Genomic DNA, 22,235 nt, shown 5'->3' with positions numbered 1-22,235 from the left:
CACAGTCCATTCCAGCTCCACAACAGACTATACAGTTTGTGCCAGCTGCACCAGCGCTGCCTGTTGCTGCCACGCAAACCACGACACGACAACTGTACCAGACCGCACAGTATGACTATCCTGATTATCAACGATATGCATGAACCAGCCTAGAGAGGGAAGTTGACTTACCCCTTATCGAGATCCCTGTAGATCAAGAAGGACCTTATGTACATAGTGAATTATTAGGCCAAGACAGGAAATTTTTACTCGATACAGGGGCAAGTCGAACAACCATAAAACGTAGTGAAGTTCCAGGGGCACCCCTCTCAGGCTCACAGAATATTTCCCTTGGTTTTTCAGGAAAACCTATTGTTAATGAAGTGTCACAACCTCTTCCACTTACGATAGGACCTTTGACCCGAATTACAGATTTATTGCTTACTAAATCATGTCCAGAAAACCTGTTAGGAATAAAAACACTGAAGGCTCTAGGAGCTATAATATGTTGTTCTCCGGAAGGAGTAAGATTGTTTTTACGTGATTTTAAAGGTCATTATGTGTCTAGAGACATGGATCCCCGATTGCAGACTTTACCTACACATTTATGGGCACAAGGCCCTACTGATGTTGGTTGTATGAATATTACACCATATCGAGTCACACTAAAGGCAGGAGTGGTACTACCACGAATGCGACAATACAAGTTACCACCAGATGCTGTAGTGGCTTTACTGCAAATCATTGACGAACTCATTGCCCAAGGAGTGGTTGTAGAAACCGACTCCAATATATGTAATTCACCGATAATTCCGATTCTCAAACGAACAGATCCGAAGGCCCCGCCAGTATATCGATTGGTTGTTGATCTGCGCAAATTAAATAAGTGTATTGTGCCACAATTCCCTGTGGTCCCCGATATCTCATCATTACTGACAGCTATTGATTCCGAAGCAACATTCTTTACTGTAATTGATCTCAAAAATGCCTTTTTCAGCGTCCCAATAGATCCGGAAAGCCAATATTTGTTCGGATTTAGTTTAAATGGACGTAGCTTCAAATTCTCACGCGCACCTCAAGGATTTACAGAAAGCCCCAGCATCTATAGCCAAGCACTGAAACGAGAACTCGACAGCATCCACATGCCAGTTAACACTGCCTTGCTTCAATATGTCGATGATCTGCTGATCACCGCCCGAAGCGAACCTGAATGTGAAAAAGCATCACTGACAGTTTTACAATTTCTAGCCGAAAAGGGGCACAAGGTGTCCCCTTCTAAGCTGCAATTCTGTGTCCAGCGAGTTATTTACCTTGGTCACTCGCTGTCCAAGGAGGGAAGGCAGCTTACACCAGACCGCATTCAGTTAATAGCTAACATGCCAATACCCAAGACACAAAAGGAGGTGCGGGCTTTTATAGGCCTCACTTCATATTGTAGACAGTGGATCCCTCAGTATGCATTTCTAGCAAAACCACTCATTCAGTTGACAACACAGGAGGCAGCCACATCGACTGTTCTCCCTTGGACTCAGGAACATACACAAGTTTTTGAAAGCTTAAAGAAAGCTCTATGCCAAGCACCTGTTTTAGCAACACCATGTTACAGTAAACAGTTTACACTCTTTATTACAGAACGCGAAGGTACTGCCTTGTCAGTACTCACACAGGAACAAGCAGGATCACACAAACCATGTGCTTATTTTTCTAGTACATTAGATCCCGTAGCTCAGGCTCTGCCTGCGTGCCTAAAATCAGTGGCAGCGACAGCTTTAGCAATCAGACAAAGCGATGCCATAGTGTTAGGACATCCATTGACAGTACAAGTACCACATGCAGTGGAGGTTCTTGTGAATCGAACGCAAACACAACATTTGACTATAGCAAGACTTACAGGGTATGAACTAACACTGTTTCAGCCACATATAGAAATCAGACGTTGTAACACATTGAATCCTGCCACACTTTTACCTGTAAATGGAACAGACCCACTAGCCCATGACTGTATTGATGTTATTACAATCACAACGAAACCCAGACAAGACTTGACAGATGTCCCATTGTCAGACCCAGACCTGACGTTGTATGTAGATGGTTCATGTATGAGAACAAGTACAGGAGAGTTAGTGGCCGCTTACGCAGTCACAACAGATACTGAAATCATTGAAACAAATTGCATAAATACCTTGTCCGCTCAAGCAGCAGAGCTCGTCGCTCTGACACAAGCCTGTATTCGAGCCACAAATAAAAAAGTCAACATATACACTGATTCACGTTATGCATTCGGAGTCGTACATGACTTCGGCGTGCTGTGGCGAGAGAGAGGTTATTTAACTTCTCACGGTGCCCACATTCAGCACGGACCCCTCATTCATGCCTTATTAGATGCAATACATTTACCCATTGCAATATCGATTATGAAATGCAAAGCACATACGAAAGTTACTGATATCATTTCTCAAGGCAATGATCTAGCTGATAGAACAGCTAAACAGACTGCTCAAACTCAAACATCCGATATGACAAAGACAATAGTCCCGACGCCAACACATTGTATGACGGTTAAAGATCCTACTCTTGACGTAATTGATATACAGACACATGCTACACCAGAAGAAATAAAGAAATGGACGGAATTAGGAGGGATCCAAACGGATCAAGGATGGTTGATGAAGGAAAAGTCTGTGTGGTTCCTTCCTGATTCAATGGTCCAAGTCATTATTAACACTATCCATAGTCCAGCGCATCTAGGAGAGAAAGCTATGCTAGACAGCATTCAACATATTTGGTTCAACAAGCATTTACGAGCTGCAGCCAAACAAAAGGTTCGTACCTGTCTGATCTGTTGCCAGTTCAACCCAGGAAAAAGCGTTCCCGTAGAACAGGGTGGATTTCAGCCTCCTGATCACCCTTTTGAAGTCCTCCAGATGGATTATATCCAGATGGAACGATGCAGAGGATTCAAATATGTTCTCGTAGTTGTGTGTGCTCTTTCCCGTTGGACGGAGGCATACCCGGTTTCAGATTACACTGCCCCGACTACTGCCAAACAGTTGGTTCGAGAATTCTTCCCACGATACGGTTTACCACGTGTTGTTCACTCAGATAACGGCCAGCCGTTCTCATCCGAATTAATGAAACACGTTTCACTTTTGTTAGGCTATCAGTGGAAATTCCACTGTGTCCGACACCCCGAAGCAGCGGGTCTCGTAGAAAGACATAATCAGACTCTGAAAATAAGATTATCCAAAATATGCAGAGAAAAAGGTGTCGACTGGGTAGTAGCATTACCAGTTGCACTCTTTTACACAAGAATGGTAGCACACTCTCGAACAGGGCTATCCCCGTATGAAGTGATCTTCGGCAGACCACCAAATATGTGGGGGACGCCTATACCACGCAAAATAACTGATATTGACTGTAACATGCTGACAGATTACTTGGCTTCCTTGATGTCTGCACTACAATCTTGTCGTTCACAGGTAGCTGCAGCTTTTCCTGACAACACTGAGGTGAAACCCCATGACGTGGTTCCGGGAGACTTAGTCCTCGTGAGGAACTTTGATCGAAAGACGCAGCTGGAACCTAGGTGGAGGTCACCTCAGCTGGTGTTGCTCACAACAAGAACAGCCGTGAAGATCGAAGGCAGAAAAGGATGGATTCATTCAAGTCCTATCAAGAAATTTCATGGACTGAAATCAGATGTGAATAGCACACCTTGTGTGTCTTCACCCATTGACTCAAAACTTCCTTTTGTGGAAAAAAGTGACTCCGAACTTTATAAATTAAAGCTCAGGCCCAATCAGTCGAGCAATTTGATTGTTTAAGTCCTCTCCAAGGTGAAGCGGTTGAATTGTCTCTGACATGTATCCCTTGGACCTGAATAGAGAAAGCACCCGAAAAATGTTGAAACCACAGGCGTACTGTAAATCACTGCGTAGTCATTGCATAGTGACGTTATTAATTTTGTTTTTCTCAAGTCTTTTAATAATTACTGCAAGTATATTGTTGCACATATATTATCCTATTTCTAGACATGTTTACAATGTTACTGCTGAACATTCTTTTAGTGAATTACCTCCGCTTGAATTGTCATACAGATTTGCGCTGCGCAATAACACTTTTATTAGTATGTTACATCATTCCCATCAGGTTAGCAATGCTACAAATTGTTGGATATGTGGCCGACTCCCTCCCCATCAGAACTATAAAGGAATTCTACCTCTTTTTCCATACCCGTTCACACACAACGGCTCCTGTGGAGCATGGTTTAGCCTAATTAATTCTCTGGATTCGAATTCTGCAGTTTATCAAGATAACTGGGTATGGGGACATTTGAATTTAGTTTTACTTAAGGTCTGCTATCCTAACAAGGAGGGACTTCCCAAAAGAACAGGAACTGATCTAGAAAATGAAGTATATGGATTAGGTAATTTTACGCTTAATCTTATGATCCTAAATGTCGAATCCGAAGCTACTCCAATTTTGCCCGCTATGTCAATATTTCCAGTAAAAGGTGAATTATGTGTAAGAAAGAATGGTTCCATACATATGGGCCATAGTAGATGCACCACTGTAGTAGAATTTAGTGATCAAGGCAAGTCTACATTTAGAGCTTCCCGCCATTCCTATTTTATATGTGGTCAGACGGCATATGTACGTTTGCCTCTAGATTGGGATGGTACCTGCTACATTGGATTCCTTTTGCCACCTGTTTTCCTAACTCCTCCTGATTATCACAGAAATACTCATTTAGTACACAATAGAGAAAGGAGAGATCTCCCAATAGTCGATTACACTGAAACGGCATGGGAAAAATACACAGATTTCAATAAAGGTCTCTTTCCCTATATAGGTACCGTTACTAATAGTAAGCTGATACGTAGATTGACTAGAACCCTTGAAGGAGTAGTGAACGAAACTATTTCCGCCTTAGGCAATTTAACAGAAGAGCAGTCTGCTATGCGGATTGTTGTGCTTCAAAATCGTCTTGTCCTTGACGTCATCCTGGCCGATAGGGGCGGAGCTTGTAGGGTCATCGGATCAAGCTGTTGCATATTCATACCAGAAAATTCGCCATCTGTATATAAGGCCATAACCCGCCTTCATAAGATTGTAAGCCAGATACACCAGAATCCAGGCACCTGGACTTGGTCCGGTTGGTTTTGGAGCGTGATATCAGCCTGGGGATGGAGAGTTCTATCCTTCCTAGGTATTGGCCTTCTCATATTATTCAGTTGCTGCTTATGCCTGCAATGTGGACCAGCGATTTGTGGTCTGTGTGCCACATCGTGCATTCCACATCAAGATTTTCATTCAAGATCCCGGAAGAAGAAAGAAGAACAAATGATGCTATATGAACAGATCAATGGATTAATGAAGATTGATATCTCTTGACGGGCAAGTAGGGGACAAGGAGGGAATGTTGAAATATGGATTTTTCTGGTCAGTTATGTCCCCTATCTTGGACCCCAACGGTTCTATGTGCATGTTACAAGTACATGTATGTTCCCTCCAGTTCCAGTTATGAAGACGCAAATACATGTGCGTCCACCGTTAACATGTCCTCTGTTGATCCGCCATGAATGGGCCGGATATTCCATTCCTAAGTACGAAAGGCCACTGCCTTTATATGGTTCACTTATGCCATTTTTACAGTCCAGGCAAGTAGGCCCTGATTCTGTCATCAAACTCTTCTTGCTTTCTGTCTTTGAAGCTCCAGTCCGAGCCTGCATCTGTGACCATGAACTTTGTCTCATTCTCTGCGCGGCTCACGAAGCCTGACATCAGCTTGCTGCCTGCCAAGAACTGTATTTCACCTTCGAAAATTATCTGCTCCGCTCCCTGCCCAATGCATTCCTGTCTAGTAGCTTAAGTAAACATTCTTCCAGCTACCAAGCAAAGGCCCGACTTCTCTGTCTTCATACAAGTAATTCATAGCCCTGTTACTATGGAAGATTCCGCCCTCGCATCTAGTGTAGACACTTAGACGCTTGTACACGCACTAACCGTCAGTATAGTCAGTATAGAATAAGATTCTACTCTAAGAGACCTCTCTTTTGGATAACATAGTTCTTTAAACATAGGATGTTAGATATGATTTGGGATTAGGTTGACTTGACCCTCCAGACTTCTGTCGCCACATGTAGAGCTAAATATCAAGTCCCCTTCACCCCCTAGTTGCACGTCAATCACACGTCATACTGCTGCGCGCGCATATCTGCCAAATATTTCTGCTGACATTGCGAAATTCTTTCATGTAACCACCCTCTTATGACATCACATCTGATGACGTTCTTTCATCACTCCCAGTTACGCCTATTTTTGCTACGTATGAATATATTATCACCACTATCAATTGTTACGCCTCTTGTATTGGCCTCACTGTAATGCCTATTGTATAAAAGTAATTGATTGTCAATAACGTATGTACTTCACTTCCTGAACCTTCGTGGTGATGGAACCTGGAGCAACCGATTATAATCGACCATTGGAATAAAGCCCATTTAGAACCTCTAATACCACGGATCCTGCCTCTTATTTACTGAGCTATTTTTATTATGTTTCCGTATCAAATTAAGTCCCGGTAATTAAATTATTTACCACAATTACGTCATACGTACATATCATATGGAAGGGAAGCACTGCGTGACCATTAGTGGCAATGTAACCAACAAAATACTGTGCACAAGTGCTCGTGGAGTTTGTGACGGCGCAAGTTGAAGTCGACGGCGTTTCGGCCTGTAATACTCTAGGCCATCATCAGGACAGGTTACACATACTTGGGGCAGTGCTAGAGAAATCAGAGAAAATTGTCTCAGGGAAGAACTCAGTTGGGAAGGACCAGACGAGGAAAAATTGAATAACGTGCAACGCAGTGGTGGAAAGTGATTACGGACGGCGGTAGACGAACTAGAATAAGACAACCTGCAATGTGACGGGGTGAAGGGACAGCAAGCGGGAGAGAGAGGTGAGAGTGCAACTTCTGGGGTGCCAGAAGGAATGGCCTCTGTGCGTAGCAACAGTGACAATGCCGCGTGAGGACAATTAACGCGTCAAAAGGATGGACGGTTTGTGAAGTGTACTAAGAGTGCAAAGTGGAGTCGAAGGATTCCTGATGATGGCCTAGAGTATTACAGGCCGGAACGCCGTCTACTTCAACAGCGTTATTTTTGGCGCCTTTTTGTCCATGGGCATTTGCCGTACTGCTACTTGAAAAACTCTTACATTAATTGTACAAATGCTCTAACTTTGCCAGATTTATGTACCATTATTGTTTCTGTTGCGCCGTCTTCACCGCTGTATATACCACTTTATGTGTCATTTGCGCCGTCACAAACTCCACGAGCACTTGTGCACAGTATTTTGTTGGTTACATTGCCACTAATTGTCACGCAGTGCTTCCCTTCCATATGATATGTACGTACGTATGACGTAACATGTCCATCATGTGTTGAACATCCTTAAAAATATAGATTTGTCTATATTCTTGGTCTCCCTGTGTCTACCCTATGTGGATTCATTCCTCCAATAAGTACTTTATTACACGGCTCGTTCTGATATTACTTGCCCTTTCAATGAATTCCACATTGAGACATTGTTGTTAGATATAATGCCCTGGCTTAAAAGCAGCCTCCTGAGGTCTGATAGGCACGTTCCTCAAAGGAAAAGCTGCAACCACGGCCTTAGCTTGTGGTGTTCCAGTCCTGGACATCTGCCAGGCAGCCATGTGGGCTTCCCTTCACACGTTTACCAAGCACTACTGCTGGACAGTCTTGGCCGTAGGGATTGGCAGTTAGCCCGTTGGTTCCAGTAGAACTTCTTATTATAGTTCATTTGTCTGCAGCCCATTTCCTGGATGCTATGGCTTTGATTGCTATTCACAGGTAAAGAATCTGCAGCTAGAAGTGTCTTATCAGATGAACAAGTTACTTACCCTCGGTAACGCTTTACAATATCTAGCTGCAGATTCCTTCTAGATCCACCCATGCCTCTCTGCTCTGCGGACCCATTTTCATGGCTAGTGTTGTTTCTTTTCAGGGTCCCAGCTTAGACACACAGTTGTCAGTTCACTTCATGGCTCTGTGCTTCTGGCATGGAAAGTAACTGACGTCCGCGTGCCTCTGTGGCGCTTTTATAGGTGACCGCCACATCACATCTGACGATGCTACGCAGAATGGAGCCACCTGATGGCGAGCGGGGTGCTGCTCATGTAAAAGTTTCCGAAACCAGTCTGACACCTGTGAAATTCAAAGGTAAGGAACCTGCAGCTACATATTGTCTCTACCATATAACGCGTTACCGAAGGTAAATAACTTGTTTTTTAACCCCTTCGGTGCTGCGGACGGCCCCTGGCCATCCCACGTGACAGTGGGTGTGTGCGGATGACGGCTGGGGGCCGTCCAAACCCCACCCACTGATTAAATAGCTCGCACCGTGGCGGAATTTGCTCCGCGGTCAACGGGTTAAAGAAAGCAAAGACATTTCAGACTTGAACACTAGATGGCCCGATTGTGCAAAACATGTAAATCTAGAAGAATTTCAAGCTACAACACCAGTATTATAGGTAACTGGTTTCATATTATGTATGTACCCTTGTTCTCTCCTTTTTGATGCAGCAGGAGTGGTAATGTATTTCATTTATTTAGACGAATATCGATGTATAAAATAATTCAAGACAGTTATGAATTCTCAGCACTTGTATTACATAGGTTACGGATTCACAAACCTCGATTAGAGTCTGAAATTTGCACTCACATACTTACGATTTAGGACAAGGAATTCCAGCATACTCCTGTTACCATGAGTTTCAGTGATCCTCAGAAGTACCCACATGCACAAACCTTTCCATACAAAGAAAGGAGTCTGTATTTCTGAATGTAACGTTATAGAAGTGCATAAGAGTAAATTCACTTCTGTGGAAAGCCATGGAGATCTCCTTTCCCAGCTTGAACACTGACTTACCTTTATTTAGGGAAGCAATGTGCCCGGTAAAGGTTTGAGACTACCCATAAGTGACGGTTCATCTTTGGGAGCTAAGCCTGAATGTGGATAGATTTGCTTGCTGTGAAAAGTTCCACACCCCTGTGGGAATTTGAAGTGTTAGTGATTCCACCTATGGGTGCAAATTAGCACCCTTTCTGGTGGATTATGTGGAAATGATTAGAATGGTTTAGTAGGCTGTGATGTAACAGAATCTTAGCCATGTCAGAATTCTATGTTTAACCAGTAATGCCTGTGAAGCTGTAGGTGGCTGTGTATTTATCTGCTCCATTAAACCTACTTCAATACTACTTAAAAGGAGTGGATTACTACAAATTTGGCGACGAGGATGGGATGATACATGTTAATTATTTTAACCAATTATTTTAGTTGGTTATTTTAATTATTTGTGTTAATTAATTATTTTGGTTTGTTGTGTTAATTTTTATTCTAGGTTATTCCAAATTTGTTCATCTAAATAACAAAATGTCTGATGACTCCATGTCAGCACCTCCAAAATTTTTACCTGTTCCAGGTGAACCTGCTATACCGTGGAAAAGATGGAAGAACATTTTTTTTACGTATTTATTGGCAATTGGGGGTGATAAATATGGTCCGGTGAGGAGACAGGCAATTCTCTTGCATCATCTGGGTGTCGAAGGTAGGAGAATTTACGATGATTTACCAGAGATATCCTTGGGCATGGGAGATGGTCAACCCGTAAACATTTATGAGATGTCTCTTCAGATGTTGGAAAAACATTTCACTCCAAAAATAAATGTCGTTTTTGAAAGACACAAGTTTTTTTGCAGAATACAAAAAACTGATGAAAGTATTGTGTCGTATGTCGCATCTTTGCGGGGGTTAGCTATAACATGTGAATTCCAAGCTCTTTGTGATTCATTAATAAGAGATCAGATAGTCAGATGCACAAATAACAAGTCTGTAAAACAAAAATTGTTATCAAAGAACCCTACTTTGGAAGAGGCCATCGAAATTGCAAGGAGTATGGAAGATACTGATCACTGGATGCGAGAAATTGATAAAGGGAAAAATACTGCTGTGAGTACAACGATAAATAGTGAAAAAGAAGTTTCTGCAGAAGTAAATGATGCAAAGAAAGAATTCAAAAAAACGACAAGTAAAACATATGGAAGTGCTACATCTAAAATAGGTGAAAGAAGGCCTATAATTTGTTATAGGTGTGGATGTCCTGGACATGTAAGTTCCAGCTTTGCATGTGGAGCTAGGAATGCTACATGCAGAGTATGTGGAAAAAGGGGTCACTTAGCAAAGGTGTGCAGATCAAAAGGAGGTGTGCAGGGAGTAAGTGTGAAGGAAATAGCGAATGAAGAAGAAGAGAATGAGCTATTTCTCACTATTGATGGGATAGAAATAAATAAACACCTTGAAATAGAAGAGATAGACAAGGCTGTTTCAGAGAATATTTTGCATATTGATAATAACCCTATGAAACTGAAGAAGGAGAGTACTGAGAAGATTGAAAAACCGCATTGTGAAATTACGTTAGGAAAGTGAACCGTAAGATTGTTAGCTGATTCTGGTAGTCTGTTCACTTTGGTGTCAAAGGAAGCATTTCAAGAAAAGTTAGATGGAAAGATGAATCAACTTCAACCTTCTGATGTTAAGGCTGTAGGCTATGGAGGTTCAAGGATCAATATTTTGGGAATGCAGTGGATGAGTATCATCTTTAAGAAAAACGGAGTTTATGGAAGGGTGTATGTCACTAATGAAGGATCCAATTTATTGGGATGGAGACATCAAAAAGACTTGAAAATTAAATTGGATCCAAATGCTGTCGAGCCTGTAATGGCTATTGAATCTAACACAGAAAATGTATCTTCTGAGGTTCAAACAAGTAATGAATGGGGAGAGATGTTAATGAAGAGGTATTCACATGTATTTTCCAATGAATTAGGCATGTTAAAAGGGTTCATGCATCGAATTATCTTGAAGAGCAATGCGAAACCAATTGTCCATAAAGTAAGGACAATACCTCACATGATGAGAGAACCTCTTCAAAAAGAATTAGAGAAACTGTTAGATGCTAAGGTGATCGAACCAATTGAATCGTCGGAATGGTTGTCTCCAATAGTCGTTGCACCGAAGGATGGTGACAAAATTCGGCTATGCATTGACTTGAGAGATCTGAACAGGAACATTTGGGTTGATCGACAGCCATTACCAAATATTGGGGAGATGCTGAGTATGATGGGTGGGGGACATGTTTTTAGTGTGTTAGACATGTCTTCGGCATATCATCAGGTAAACCTGCATCCAGAATCTCGTCCACTAACTTCATTTGTTACACCTTTAGGGGCATTCCGGTATTGTAGGATGCCATTTGGGCTGGCATCGGCCTCTGCTGTTTTTCAGCGGGTAATGCAGAACATATTCAAAGGTATGGAGAGGGTACTTTGTTTCCAAGACGATATTATGATTGTTGGAAGATCTTTTCGTGAACATGATGAAATCATGGAAGAAGTTTTGGAAAGAATTTCCAAATGTGGCCTGACGATAAAGAGAGAAAAGTGTCAAATGAGGTTGGGAGTAGTGAGTTATCTTGGTCACCAGATTTCTGCTGAGGGAATAAAACCTAAAAGTAGCATAGTAAAGGCGGTGAAGGAAGCTCCATGTCCCATTAATAAGGAAGAGTTGAAGTCTTTTCTGGGGCTTGCTGAGTATTGCTCAAAGTTTATTCCAAAGTTCACGGATTTGGTGGAACCTATGAGACTTTTGTTGAAGAAGGGTGTCGGGTATGAATGGAATTTGGAGTGTGAGAAGGCATTTAGTGATGTAAAAGCTAGTTTGTTGAGTGCACCGTCATTGGTGATTTTGATCCTAAGAAGAAATCGATTTTAATCAGTGATGCAAGCAATGTTGGAATTGGAGCTGTTTTGTTGCAGGTGTCGGATGGGAATGAAAGCATAATTGGATTTGCTTCTCGTAGGTTGCAAGGTGCGGAGAAATCTTACTCGACAATAGAAAAAGAGGCGCTTGCATGTTGTTGGGGCATAGCGCATTTTAGATTTTATTTATGGGGGATACCCTTTGTTGTCAAAACGGACCACAAGCCTTTGGTTTACATATTCAAGGGTGGTCGAGGTTTGGAAGGTAGTGTAACTCCTCGAATATCGAGATGGTTGTTATCTGTTTTAGAATACAATTTTGTTGTAGAGTATGTTCGGGGGAACAAAAATGTTATAGCCGATTGTCTTTCCAGAATGCCAGTGGAAGGGGATTCGTGCATGGAAGTTTTGGATGATTTAGTTTTGGATGTGGCAGCTGAATTTGCTGTTAGTAGAGATGAGTGGAAAGAAGCAATGGAGTCGGATTGTGAGTACAAACAATTGAAGGAATTCATTATCAATTGTTGGAATAATTCTGAGGTGACAGCAGTACATAAGAAATATTTATCAGTAAAGGATGAACTTAGCTTACAAGGTGATAAAATACTGAGAAGGAATAAGATTATTCCTCCGATTCAATTGAGAACAAGATTATTGAGAATTGTGCACGAAGGACATTTGGGTAGGAGTTTGACTAAGCGGAGGTTAAGAGAGTCTTTTTGGTGGCCAGAAATGGATAAGGATGTGGAGGAGTTGGTGAAAGAATGTTATGCTTGTAGCAACAGTGATAAGACGCGAATTGTGTGAAAAGCTCCTTTGAAATGTGTTGAGTTACCGGAAAAACCATGGGAGAAGTTGGCGTTGGATGTTTTAGGCCCGATTGAAAAATTAGGAAGTGGTAATCGTTATTTGGTAGTGTTGGTAGATTACCATAGCAAATGGTTTACGTGCAAATCAATGGGTGAAGTTACCACTACTAATGTGATCAAATTTTTGAAAGAAGTATTTTTGGAGGAGGGGGTGCCTAAAACATTGGTAACAGATAACGGTGTGCAATTGGTATCTTCAGAGATGAGTAGTTTTTTGAGTAGTCTTGGGATATCTCACAATAGGGTTGCCTTATTCCATCCACAAGCTAATGGACTTGTGGAGAGGGTGAATCGCATTGTGATGGGTAGTATTCAGCTTTCTTTAGCTAATGGTCTGTCGTGGAGGGATGAGTTGAGAAGAATGATGTGGGGTCATAGGATTACTCCTCATTCGGTGACAGGCATTTCTCCTTTTATAGCTTTGAAAGGAAGGGAACCGGGCACCAAAGAGTCTCCAATGTGGTTGAGAGAGAAAAGTCAAGTTTGGGTGGATAGAGAGGAAATGAAATCAAGAGCACAAGAATGTCAGTTTCGTAGAAAGTTGGAGTTTGATCACAGGAAAGCTGTCAAGGAGATTGTGTTTCAGGAAGGTGATTGGGTTGTGATAAGAAGGTTCGGATTTGTGAAAAAAGGAGAAAGCAAATTCTCTCAACCACATAAAGTGGTATCTGTGAATGGTACTGTGGCTTTATTGGATGATGGTAAGAGGTGGAGTGTTGGCGATCTGTGCAAAGTATCACATCTATAAGAACGAGGAATAGTTCAGATGTATTTACAAGATGTAAGTTAAACTATTGTGTAGATGTTTATTGTAATTTAAATGTTTAATTTCATTTGTGAATATTTTCAAATGTGTTCTTTTATTATAAGGAGGGAGATATGTGGAAATGATTAGAATGGTTTAGTAGGCTGTGATGTAACAGAATCTTAGCCATGTCAGAATTCTATGTTTAACCAGTAATGCCTGTGAAGCTGAAGGTGGCTGTGTATTTATCTGCTCCATTAAACCTACTTCAATACTACTTAAAAGGAGTGGATTACTACAGATACTCCATCTAACCACACCTTTTGAATTCCAGCAATTGTGGATTCAGCAACTTTTTATTGCAATTCCTCCCATATGCTGATGGATGGCGCCATCTTACTTTGCCTCGTCCTGTCTTCAGAAGAGATTGCATGGATCCATATATCAGCGCCACCCCAAACACTGACAGTTCACAAATGAAGCATTCCATCTCCTTAGAAGTGGAGCATTAATGACAGACTAAAATTCGGGACAGTGTACAGGATCTAAAATGAAACTTTATCAACTCCTAGAAGTCCTCTCCACAGAATGAGGAGGACGGATGAAAGTGAGCAAGAAATCTGAAGCTGGAGTATCCACCAGAAAGGGCATTAGCGAAGTTAAGTGAATTTTTCTTCTGGTGGATTTTACTAACCACAGATTCCTCACCTTTAAAATTGATACCAAAGCAGTACTTCTGAAAAGATGGTGGGTCTGAAGAGTATATTCTGCACAAGGAAGTCCTGCAGGACTGAGTGGGGAAAAATGACCTTCCTGGCAGACCAGAGTTGTTGCAGTAGTACCTGGTTATGTTATGGATGAATGCCTGCATCGCAGACTGTCAGATGTCCAGCTAAGTAGCGCACCTAGCTAAAGACCTTCTAGTAGGTTTGACTGGTTAAATCTGCCTGAACCCCCTCAAGAGACTCTTCCTAGGTGAAGGCATAGCACATCATTTTACAAAGGACCATCTTAATAGAAAAGATCAATTTCTTTAACTCACTTCCCTTCATGGCGATACTCCTTCATCCTATCTATATAGAAATTAAGGATGCTCTTAGGTTCCATCTGATGAAGCCCGGTTTCTTCCTTGGAGGGATGTCGGAGAAAAAAAGCTGGGAACGTGATGTATGGCCCCAAAGGGGATGGTGGTATCACATTTGGGGGGAATGTGGGAGTCCAGAGTGCCTACTTATCCGCACAGATGGTGGGATTGGATGATTCAACAGTCAGTGCCTGCAGTATATTGATGTAGCATGTGGATGTGATTGCAATGAGGAAGGCAGTCTTAAGGGCCAGCGACCTCAATAGGTTCAAATGGTGTGCACATCAATTAAGTAAGATCCAAATAATAGTCCCATAGTAAGATTACTACTTGTAGTACCAGGAGGAGTGGTAGTATTGCTGAGAGGAACATTTTCCTTATTGCTGACCTTTGGACAATTGGGATCATTTATCCAGTGGCCTGGCTTTTTACAGACAAAGCAATAAGGTTTCTATTCCGGAGAGGAAGGAGTTTGGGACCCACCCCCATAAGAGGACTTTTGGGGCCCTCTAGCGGATTTATCTTTTGATTTATCCCCACCTTTCTCTTGGTTCTTGGAAGAATCTTTCTTCTGGTCATCATCCTGATTCTTTGGCTTTACCCTGGTTCTGACCCATTTATCTGCCTTCTTGCCCAATGCTTGGGGAGAAGTCCGATCTGAGTCCACCAGGTACTGGTGTAAAAGCTGGTTTTGACAATTAAGGTTCTGCTCCCTCATAATCAAATTGTACAATCCTAAAAAGTTATGCACCTTGCTGCCATGTATCCAACCTTCCAGAGCCTTAGTAGCACAATCTACAAAGTCAACCTAGTCCTGAGTCTGTGCCTTCTGTATGTCTCTGAACTTAATCCTGTATTGCTCACTGGTTAAGCCAAATCCATCAATGAGAGCACTTTAAAAGACTGTGTAATTATCAGCTTCCTCTTCTCTTACAGTGAGGAGCTTATCTTTACCTTTGTCAGCAAAGGAGAGCCACAAGATAGCTGCCCACTGCTCTTGAGGGACCCTCTGTACTTTGCAGGCCTTCTCTAGTGCAGTTATCCATTTGTGGATTTCATCCCCACTCTGATAGGGAGGGACTATCTTGTTCAGGTTCCTATGATCATGAGTATACTCTCTAGTTCTAGGGACACTGTTGCTGCCACCATGGGGCTCTAGCCCCAACCTTCTGGAAGCTCTCTGGAGCTCTAGGGATTCCCTGTCTAAGGCCAATTGCTCCTTCTTGAGCCCGAGTTTTATTCTCTCATACTCTAGTAATTGGCACTTCTTATCACGAGGAGTCTCTTTTATGAGAAGCAGAGGTCCTTACAGAAGTACCTGAATGATTGGACTCCTCTGAGGGAGATCTTGATCTTCTAGGCAAACTCTGTACTCTCCCTGGTGGAGTAAAGAGAGGGCCACTGGGGCCTTCTCCACCTAAAGGAAGAGTTGGATTTTCCAGGTTGGAATCATTTTGATCCTCCTGGCCAGGGTTGGAGTCCATATCAAAGAAGTGTTTACTTCCTGGTCTGTCCTCATCTCCTGTCCCACCCACTCTTTCTACTTCATCAAACCCTGGGGTCTTTCTGAGGGCATCTAAGAGCATCATCTCTGAGACGTTGGGTGCTTGCACTTCTCCCTGTCCTCAGCTTCCTAGATGTACACATTTCTCAATTCTTGAAATGAGAGATGATCATACTTAGTTGGCAGAGAGCCACTGGCTTCTCCTTTAGAAGACATACTAGTGTTATGTGGTGTAGGCACCTACCTAACCTAATGGGAACTAAACTCTCGAGTTGGAGAAAGGGTGTGCTAAACCCTTAACAAGCCAACTCCAAGTTCAGTAGAACTTACTTATTCTAGTCTTGATTTATTATTATATGTACTGTATACCGTTAGTGGTTTTCAGTTAATCACGCAATGAGATTTATCTGGTAAAACAATAGCAAGCTTGAATCCCAACCGCTGCACACCAATGTGAAGAAGTTGGCTGGGTATATGCTGTCCACTAATTAAAGTGGGCACCCTGTACCAGTCCAAACAACCCTCATTGATGATTAGGTTAAAGACAACCTTTATAGAAAGCTATCCCTGTGGAAGCTATGGAGAGCCGCCTTCAGGCTAAGTCTCGAAGGAATGTAAAGCAGCTTGTTTTACCAGATCAGAACCTCCTGATTGACCAAATGAAAGGAAAACCACACCAGTCAGTGTCCGGATTGAACACCAACAAGCCTTGGCAACAGCAACCCACGCGGGCAGAGGAAACAAGTTACAGTGAGGACCACCAAGGTTCTGGAGACTCTCCAAGCAACGGAGAGTCAGGGCACGTCTGGAGCAACCAGGGAAGCCCAAGGAAATTCAAAGTTATCTTCACAGGGACCCACAAGCCAACGGACCAGGGATCGCGAAGGGACCTTGAGCTGAATCATGAAATACCAGCCCTCGGAACACTCGTGGAGTGTAGGCCAGAAATCTCCGGTGGAAATACTGCTTGGTGTCAGGATTACACGTAGCCCAAAACCCAGTCTCAGGGATCGCCAAAAAGCATATGCTGCTGCAAAAGTACACTGTGCACAGAGGTTTGGGTTGCACGGTCCCCACAAGGGATACTGGTCTCAGGATTACTGAGAGGTCAGATCAACCTCTGGGACGCACGGGAACCCACCTCCTGTGTTACAGAAATCTTCAGAGTTCTCCAGAGCTGGGGAGATGCAAACCGGTCAGATGTGTTAAGGTGCCTGCTGCTGCAGGGGAGTAACTCCTTTACTCCAAGGGAGATTCTTCATCGTCCAGCGAAGTGTAGATTGTCGAAGTATGTGGTTTCTGCTTGCAGAGTTTAGTCCAGGTAAAATCTAAAGTCCTGCAGTTAGGGTTTATACCCAAGAAAGGGGTTGGACAAACTCTGGGGACCCACCTATGGGAGGGTCAGGATAGAGGGGTGGCTACACCCATGTCCTTTGTCCAGTTTCGTGCCAGAGCAGGATCAAATGGCTCCTGCAACCGGTTTGAGCTGGACTATGCACAGGGACACTAAATGTGCCCCCAGTGCAGACTTTCTGGCACTCTTGAGTGCACCCACCCAGCCCCAATAACCTAAAGCCTGTCTGGGAGGTGGTTACACCTCCCTGTGACAGGAAACCTATTGTCAAGCCTTCCTCTGCTCAAGCTTGGCTCAGCAGCAGGAGGGCTGACTCATGTCTGTGGCTGGCAGCATCCATTTTGTGATTCCCAGGTTGAGAAAGCTGGCACTGGGTGTACCGGTGTTTCAGCTAAGTCCCTCTAGAAGGGTGGAATCATACCTCCCCCATTAGTTACTGGCGGGGAGGTATGATTCCAAAGTGTTTGACACCAAACACGACATGTTTCTAAGCAGCCGTTTTAAAGTTAGTATTTACCGCGAGGTTATAATGCACTTAAATATATATGGTTGGCTGCATCACAGACAACCCCGGAAAATAGGTTCCGAAGGCTGCAGAGGGGCTCTGCTCATGCAGGGGCACCCTCTCACATAAAACCCAGTACCCTGCCTTCAGGATTGAAAAGGCCTGCCATAGGGATGACTGATATGTTTATATGTGGAGTGATTTAGAAAATATATAGGTAACCTATATCTAAGTAAGGGGTGCGTGCACCACCTTACACATGCTGCAGTAGCAGACCTGTGGTGCCATTTTTGAATGGTCTCTCAGGGGTGGCATAATACATGCTGCAGCCCCTGGGTGGCCACTGAGGTACCTATGCCCTGGGTACATGGTGTACTATATACTAGGGACTGATAAGCGTACCCCAGTATCCAATCTGGAGTGTACCTAAAGTACATGCACAACCAATACAGGGAGAAAGCAGGTAGACTGGGGTCCTGATTAGCAGGATCCCAGTCAGACTAGTCAAAAACCAGCGAAGACACAAGGAAAGTGGGGTAACCATGCAGTCAGATTCCACCTTCCCACACTGCTCACACTCCATGCATCAAAAGTAGGTTTTGGAGATTAGAATGAGGAAACCTGTCCAGTTGCTGAGAAAGCTAGTCCTCTCAAAGAGGTCGACAAATTAGGGCTAATGCTTAGACTCTGCAGCTTGAAGCAGCAAACTCTCCAGGCCGGGGTTATCTGAATGAGCTGCGCTCCATCTCGTCTGACTTTCTTTAAGCCACAAGGAAGCAGCACCAGAAGCTGAAACGCCTACAATAGTCTGGAGTCCCACTGAAAGTGGTATACTTTTTCCAAGGAACCTCGGGACTGGAACTCCATTGCTCAGAACGAGTGATATTTGAGGGTTCTTGGAGGTGAAGAAAAATCTAACTAAACCATACTCACTGTGAAGATGCCTTGAACAACCTGCAGAAGTAAACGTCACTCGTGGTTGACCAGTTGATCCTACCAGGTGACTGATTTATGGCGATATCTAGCCATTGCTAAAGTCTTAGTGCTTCCTGGAACAGTAACCATGACGCCATGCCACCCTGTTTATTGCAGTACTTTTTTTTTAAAACATATTTTATCAAGTTTCAATAAGAAGAAAATTCCGCCATGTCAGAAATGGTACAATAGCAAAAACGAAGTTCAGCAATGTACAGTCAGCTTAGTAACACTACTGCGTTTACAATCTAACATGTCTATCCAACAAATTAGACCCTCCCTCTGTTAAGTAACTGAAGATACCCAACCACCCTCCCGTCCCAGACTCAATTCTGTGTTATCATAGTCATATGTACGGCAGACAAATCATGTTCCAGCATATGATTGCAGGTGTACATCGTACAAGTTTATATATATCAGTTCCGTAAGGGTCAGTGGGGTCTGTTAGTTTTTAAGCCCACAGTGATGCCACAAATACCTGGAGTGACACAATCTCAATGTAGCAATAGTTCGGTAGATATAAACAGCTCCAACATTGCATCCCACTCCAGGGAAATCGGAGTCTTTCGTAACCCTCTATTTTTCTCCCTTCTTATTTCCATGCTTTCACCCCTCCCCCATCGGGCAACCTCACTATGCCATACCAAGGCCATCGGGGGCATTGCAGCCTTCCATCCCATTGTGATTAATCGTTTCACCAGAATTAACACCAGGTTGGTCGGGGGCATGTCCATATCATGTGCAGTAAGTCAGCTGGCTGTGTGCGGCATCTGGGACATGCATCTGCTGTGCCCGGGAACATCTTGCTCAATCTGTGCGGAGTCAAGTATGCCCTGTGTAGGATCATATATTGGATTAGTTTAAACTTGGGGTTACTGGATACTTTCTTGGGGTGTTCCAGTATTCGCTCCCATTCTTTGTCTGACAGTACACGTCCGATGTCATCAGACCATTTTTCTCTCCGCTCCTGAAGTGAGACTGCTGTGTGAGAACAGTAACCCCTATATAACCACCTAGTTAAGTGTCGTCCGTTGGCCATGAGATATAGTAAGATGGAGCAAGTCCACTGACTCATTGTCAGTGAAATTGCTCTCCCCCCTTTGCAGCTCCACCATCAAGTGAGGCCTTCCCCTGACCACTGCACTCTCGAGTGCTGGTGTTCGAGGCCCTCCTCCACCCTCAGGTTTTACCTGCGCCTCATCCCTGGTGGTCCAGTGGACCACTGTCTCCTTTCTCTCGCTCTCTCTTTTTTCACTTGTTTTTCACTGATATAAATCTCCCCCTTTTACTCTCCTTATGTGTCTTTCCTCCGTGTTTTCTCGTTTTTTACTGATTTCAATCTCCCCCTTTCACTCCCCCTCTGTGTCTTTCCTCCATTTTCACTTGTTATTCACTGATTTAATCCTCCCCTCTCACTCTCCTTCTGTGTCTTTCCCCCACTTTTCTTGCACCTTTCACTGCCTCATTTCCACTCTTTCCTCTTTTTGCCTTTTCTGCCCGTTTTTTCCTGACGCTGCTGCCCCCGGGGCCCCTCCGCCCCAGCACGACCAATGCGACCGGCCCAATCCAGCTCCCTTCCCCGCCTCCCAGCTGTCCAGCCCTTCCCGAACCCCACCTTAATGGCGGCCGCTGCACGGACGCGGGCAGCGTGCGTGCTACTGGCGTGCCAAAGCAGTGCCAAAGGCAAGGCCTTCTAAGCCCGTCCGTGACCGCGACCAGCGCCAGGAACCCTGGACCTCCTCAACGCCAACGCTACGACCCAGCGGCACTCCACGCTCTCAACCCAGGACGCAACAACAACTGCAAGCTAGCATCACCAGCTGACACCCACGGACCCTTCAGCTGTCACTGCAGCCGGCACACCTGCAGCACCGCCAAGACCACGGACCCGGCGCAACCCGCCCGCAAGACCACAACCCAACCAAAGACCCTGCAATGCATCCTCCTCAACGTCCAATCCCTCCACAAACACGCCACCGAAATCTGGGACCTCCTCGACCGCACCACGCCGGGCGTAGCGATCTTCACCGAAACATGGACCTACACCACCTCGGGACTGGACATTACCATCGCCATTCCCCAAGGATACAAGATCTCCAGGAAGGACCACCCGGGAGGAGGAATCGCCATCGTCCACAAATCCAACCTCCGCCTGAGCACACTCCCTGACGAGCCCACAGACCTGATAGAACACCTTCACTTCAAGATACTGACCAGCCCTACCATCACCCTCTGAGGAACACTCATCTACCGACCCCCTGGACCACGTGGACCGTTCACCAACTACATCACGGACATCATCTCCCCGCATGCCATCGCGTCCACCAACTACACCCTACTGGGAGACCTCAACTTTCACCTCGACAACCAACTGGACAGCAGCACCACATCCCTCTGGGACAACCTCCACAACATTGGACTCCGCCAGATTGTGACCAAACCCACGTACTCTGCAGGACACACCCTCGACTCCCTCTTCACTACAGGTAACTCCATCAACACCAGGCACACCACCGAACTCCCATGGACTTACCATCGATGCGTCCACTTCACGCTCAAAACACCCACCATCCACAGACACCTGCACCTGCTCCCACGAAGAAACTGGACCAGAATCACCGAAGAGCAGCTAACCTCATCACTCAGCAACTCCACCCCAACCATCGCGGAAAACGACCCCAACACCGCAGCCCAAACCCTGCACAGATGGATCTCCAACAGTGCCAACACCATAGCCCCCCTCAAGAAAAACACCCACGCCAAGAAAAGCAGATGGTTTACCACCGAACTTCGAGAGTCCAGACGCACTTGCCGCCGCCTCGAAAAGGCCTGGAGGAACACCAAATCCACAGCAGCCTACAACAACTTCAGAGCCGCCACCAACACACACCACCAACTCAACAGAAAAACAAGGAAAAAAGCATTTGAAGACGGAATCTCCACCCACGCACACAACAGCAAAGAACTCTTCAACATCATCAAGGAGTTCGCCCAACCCACCAGCGAGTCCACCGACATCCCTCCCTCACAAGGCCTCTGCGACAAACTCAGCACCTTTTTCCACCCCAAAATCAAGAGCATCTACGACAACTTCGAAGAAAATCAACACACTGAACCCTCACCAACCACCCCCGACACCCTGAATCCAGCGATCGACAACTGGACAGCCCTCACCACTGAAGACACATCGAAGACGATGAAGTCAATCCACTCCGGGGCCTCCAACGGACCCCTGCCCCCCACCACATTTTCGACAGAGCCGCCGACACCATCGCACCCATGCTCTGCCACACTATCAACTGCTCCCTGGCAACCGCCCCGTTCCCCGATGACTGGAAACACGCCGAGGTCAACCCCCTCCTGAAGAAACC

Source organism: Triturus cristatus, chromosome 1_1 (genome assembly GCF_964204655.1).
Source record: "Triturus cristatus chromosome 1_1, aTriCri1.1, whole genome shotgun sequence".
Lineage (NCBI taxonomy): Eukaryota > Metazoa > Chordata > Amphibia > Caudata > Salamandridae > Triturus > Triturus cristatus.
This window is presented reverse-complemented; position numbering follows the sequence as displayed.